We start from the raw sequence: 6000 nt of genomic DNA on the forward strand, positions 1-6000 counted from the left end.
AAATCCTTTTTGTTGGAAATTAAACTTGATTATGTGCTTTTTAGCGGTTTTGTGAAGGTTACAAGTTCTTTTATTATGGTGTATTAATTGTGTGTTAGTGGGAGTTTATATTAGTGTTAGTGGAAGACATGAAAGTTATATCTACTAAAAATACTTTGTTAGTGGGATTAGTGGGAGTAATTGGGCATTAAAATGTAATTGGTTACATATATCTTAGAGCCTATATAAACTCATGTACTATACCTATTTTATGTGGGTAAAAGATGAAATAGTATAAGTGAAATAATATATTTATTCCTCTATTTCTCTTTCAAATTATATAGAGTTGTATTTGTTTGTATAACCCACTATTTCCAACAAAGTGGTATCAGAGCAAAGTCAGAAAGTGGTATCAAAGTAAAAGCCAACAAAGTGGTATCAGAGCCAGGTTTCATATTAGAGCCAAGGTTTCATGTTTAGAGCCTAGACGATCCTGAAGGCTTGACGAAGTTGATCCTAGAAGGTTCAACAATTTGAGGAAAACATGTTTCTCCTTGATGATGATGAAAAGGGGAAAATGTATTTTCTCAGTGAGAAAATGATGTTCTCTAATTACAAGACAATGAGAATCATCACGACTTCATACCTCAAAGTATGTGATTTGTTGGATGTTGTTGCAGAAGAGCCAAAAAAAGGCATGTCCAATAAGCTTCGTGAAAAGAAAGAAGAGAAGGCATTGGTAGTGTTGCAAAAGGCAATACATCAAGAAATTTGGGAGTAAGTATTTTGGAGAGTCTAAAACTCTAAGTTGTATTTGGAAGATATTCGAGACCCATCGTTTCCAATCATAGAGGTGAATCAATACCCATGGAGTTTTGGGTACAATGCTTTGAGGATGATGAGTTTACGAATGCTGATTATGAAAGTGTAGAGGAAATATTTGTGGATAATGAAGTGGCGTATAACACAAATGAAGTTGAATATTTTGAAGATTCAAAAGTTGAAGGAGAACTTGAAATGGTGAATGAGAAAGAGTTAAGAAAATGTATTAAAGAAGAGATAGAAAAAGTGGAAGAGAATGAAGTGGAAAGAGAAATTGAAGAAGAGGCAAAAGTTGATGAAGTTGGTGAGTTAACATCTTCAGGTATGGTTATAAATTCCACCTTGAAAGAAGTTATATTTGATGAAATTGTGATTTCTTCATATTTATTCCAATTGACAAAAGAAATCAAATATTATGATAATTATGTTAATGATGTGGAGAACGATGAACTTCTCTTGAAGAAGGTTGTTCCAATGAAGTATGAGATTAAAGATGATACGAATTTCTCAAATTGTTTTTTGAAAAATGGTTTGGAGAATTTTTTTATTGACATAAGTTGGGTGAATATGGAGTTATTTTTTTATTCCAAAAAAGAAGTACATAAGAAGTTCAAGGTTTCAAGAATTCAAGAAAAGAGAAAACGGATGGTGTGCCTGTGTGAAGAGGAAAAAGGTTGATCATGAGAAGGCATTATTCAAGTATTTGAAGAAGTTTTACAAGCCTTACACATCAATGGAAATGACCAAGAAAATTGTTGCAGTTGAAGGAGGTGGAATTAAAGATCAACCAACGAACTTTTGTTCAAGTCCCCAAAATCAATTAAAAGTATATTTGAAAGTTGCCAAAATCAAGTTGGGGGTGTTGGAAATTAAACTTGATTATGTGCTTTTTAGTGGTTTTGTAAAGGTTACAAGTTCTTTAATATGGTGTGTTAATTGTGTGTTAGTGGGAGTTTATATTAGTGTTAGTGGAAGACAAGAAAGTTATATCTACTAAATACTATGTTAGTGGGATTAGTGGGAGTAATTGGGCATTGAAATGTAATTGGTTCCATATGTCTTAGAGCCTATATAAACTCCTATACTATACCTATTTTATGTGGGTAGAAGAATAAGTTGGAATAAGTGAAATAATATATTTCTTCCTCCATTTTTCTTTCAAATTATATAGAGTTGTATTTGTTTGTATAGCCTACTATTTCCAACAAAGTGGTATCAGAGCAAAGTCAGAAAGTGGTATCAGAGCAAAAGCCAACACTTTTGCCTCCATTGCCCATATCTCAAAATAATTCTCATCCTCTAGTGGATGATAAAGGATCATAACTAATGAGCCATTGTATGTGGCAAGATGCCCTCCATTAAGTGATTCGGTATCTAGAGGTACGGGTAACTCTTGAAAATTCTTGTTATGCATATCAAATGAAAGGATCATGAAGTTCTCATGAGTTTCACTTGTCAACCAATAATAAACTCCATTCATGTATGTTTTAAACAAATAATAGTCGAAGGAACGAATTGTATCTAGATGAGTTTCATAGTGTTTCCAAGAATCAGTACTTAAGTTATACAATTCAACACTTATAGGATTAAACCTGATACCTCATTACCATTCATAGAAATGTCGAAGCCAAGCTACCTTGAGATTGTTGAATATGAGATCCAAACCAAATCCAAAAATATGATCAATGGAATTGGCATGGGGTGGAATGTTAGGGAGGGGTACAAGGACAGGCCTGAGTTCTCTTATTGAAGGGTTCCACACAGGGCGAAGCCAGTGTGTGCCCAGAAGGGGCACATGCCCCTCTTGGCCTGGCGCCCCACTATATTTTAATTTTTATTTTAATTTGTACATTTATAAATTTTTTTTTTTAAATTTATAAAATTGTCTTCTAAAATTTTCTTTCCTTCTTTTTTTTTTTTTTTTTTGCTCTTAATATTCCTCTGATTTCCTTAAAAAAAAAAGTTAAATTTTCCTTCTTTACTCAAACTTTAATTTTTTTTCCTTTCAAATTTCTCATTTTTATTCCCTTTTTCTCCTTCTTCTTCTTATTCATTTTTTTTGGCCCCCTACTTCTTAACATTTTTCTTTTTTGCACTTAAGAATGATGTATATAGTATGTAATTTTTTTATTTTTTTTGTTCTTCTTATTTAAATTATAATTTTTATTTTTATTATTATTATTTTTTAACATTGCGCTCCCTCTGAATTAAAATCCTGGCTTCGCCCCTGGTTCCACAGATATATTTGATGTTCATCGCGTCTACCATACATGCAAAATATGCCGTTCAATGGACCTGTAACATATTCTAGATTATTGAGCATCTGAAGTTCATCAAAATTGTAACATACAGGGGTATTGCCTGAAAACATTAAGTCAGATAATATAGGTGTAACAACATCGTTGTAATGGTCATGATTAATAATGAGATGAGCATTGTTGTTGTTATTGTAATGCTTGGTTAAAAAACTAGAGTTTTTCATTAGAGTATACCATTGTTTGGTATACTCTAATGATTGCCTCTGTTACATGCCATGACTTCTCTCTCTTTCTATATATATGCCTAGGTGCTGAATTAATCTTTCTTTATCTGACACGATAAATAAATATGTAAATGAAATTATGAAATCGTATATTTTTTCTATTAAAACGAGAATATTGTTCTATGAGAACAAAGTAAATGATAAAAATTAGTCTGATTGTTTTGAGCATCATCAAAATAACATGACAAAACAAGATGAGAGAAAAAGAGAGCTAGGAGACACAGGATTTGTGGAATATATACACACACACACATATGAACAACTTAGAATAAATGAATCATGGCACAAAGAGACCTGAAATTCACAATAGTTACGTCTGTCTCGATCACTGAATACGAACTCCTCATCATCGGAATAATCTGTATAGGCTGGAGACCTACGTGAATAAACAGGAATATAACCCATATTCAATTGGTTGCAAGACACATCATCAGTGCGAACTCAAATTGAACCATGAACATGGTTTCCACCAATTCCAAAACCAGTTGCTACGAGCTGATCTTGAGTATGCATGACTGCCCAATGGGTCTTCACTCTGCGATCATTGTCAGCAAAGTGAGTGCTACGAAATTGATTACCTGACATCAGATCAGGAAAAGACAAGGCTCTAATACCAACTGATGTGAGCAGAAGCTATAAATTTGTTCACAAGAAACAGTTTACTTTAAATCCACAAAGTCAGTGTTTTGAATCCACAAAACGAGGAGATAATGAGAAATCTGATATATTATTGATAATTAAATGAATAATATATATATATTAATTCTGTACTTGGCAGTACATATATTTATAATAAAGAAAACCTAACTCTACAAGAAAACAAAAACATAAATAAACCTAATAGTAAAAGGAAAATAACACTAAAAATATATATTTTTTTAAATTCTGAAAAAATAGAATAAGATACCTAATAAATAAAAAATACTAAATCTAAAATTTTAGAGCAATCCAAGTTCGCTAAGGCCTTGAACAAAAATCCCAAAATAATTAGCAAGCCTCGTATAAGAGGCTAAAACGAGATTTTGGAGCCCTAAACGAAGGTTTTCAGCCGAAAACCAGCATTCCCACAAGCTAAAGCTAGTGAATTTTTCTCAATGCGTCGTTTCCACAAAAAAAAAAAAATACTATTGTTCTATCAAAAACGGATTTGTCTAACTGTGCAGAATTCTGTGCTACATCAAGGAGGAGGATTATGAGTTCAGCGGTGGACCAGATGCAGCTGTTGCGACAATGATGGTGGTTGCACCATCATCGATCAATGCCTAATTTTGTTGCGTGCGTGTGTGTGTATGTGTATATATATACATATATATATATATATATATATATATATATATATATATATATATAAATGTGAATATATGTGTTTGTGTATAAATTAGGTTTAGAGAAGAAGGGGAAAGGACTGGTTTCCATTTCTTCGGTGTTGTGATGGTGGTGCTAGTGGCTCACTAGAGAGGATGGTGGTTGAGGATGGCTGAGGATGGTGGGCAATATCCGAGGGTCGGGGTGGTTGTGGTTGGTATTCATCATTGGGCAAAAATAACTTTTCATGAGTTTTTTTTTTTTTTTTTTTTTGTTTTTTTTTTTTAAAAATGAATTAAATATTCAAAAGAAATCTAATTAAATGTCATTAAATTTTTATTTTGTAAAATTTAATGATATAAAATTGGTATAAAAATTGATACTTCACAATATTTCAATGGCATTTCATGTGAAAATATAGGATTATTGAGATCTTTTAACACAACGAAAGAGCAACTTAGTCATTTTTTAAATTTTCATTAATAACAGAGGTGTCGTTGAGTACACATGCCAAATCTCAGGGGATGTCAAAATGATACATGTCAAATGCTCTACCTGTGTTTAATTTGCCCAAACCTCAGGAGAGGTTGGTGTAATTTAACCAACAATAAATTTTCTATGAAAAAAAGAACCATTTTATATTAGTCTGTGTATATGTAGTTGTCCCTATAAAAAATTAGTGATCGTTATTTTGCACGATATTCTATCATTATTAATTGCAGGATGAAATGAAAGATAAGTTCTCACAAGTTTCTCAAAATTCTGATGGGACCAATCAAATTAAAAATGGTGTTGAGATAATGCAAAACCCACTAGGTATCAGGAAGGGATATTTTCGTGGGTTTGGATATGGTTTCGTGGTTCCAATCCGTCAACATGCATCCTTATTCATATGAAGAGACCTCAAGGAAAATGACAGAAATTTCTGACGAAAGAAATGTACAAATGGCGGAAAGTTGAATAAAATTGAGAAGATGCAATAGCAGCAACAACAATAGCCACCTTGGTTCCACTAATATCAACAGTTTCCATTAGATTCCCAAAAACAACAGACCCCACTAAGCTGGTATCAGCAGTCGCCGCCACCTCCACCAGACGTGGCCTCTCATTTTCAGCAACAGCCGCCACCAACGTGGTGGCAATATCAGCAGCCACCGCTAACATATAGTGGCAATATCAGCAGCACCCACCAGCACCACCATTACCATGCATCAACTGATCAATGACCAATACAATAAAGAGATTTAATTTTTTTTTTTTTGGGAGCATTTTGATGATCAACTAGCTGATTTCTACTCTTTATCTTGGTGCTAGAGATTGTTTTGGACTGCATTTTGTGGACTTTGCATTTG

Source organism: Cornus florida, unplaced genomic scaffold, assembly GCF_030987335.1.
Source record: "Cornus florida cultivar Cherokee Brave unplaced genomic scaffold, ASM3098733v1 CherokeeBrave_3.0.0_Hap2_Chr07, whole genome shotgun sequence".
Lineage (NCBI taxonomy): Eukaryota > Viridiplantae > Streptophyta > Magnoliopsida > Cornales > Cornaceae > Cornus > Cornus florida.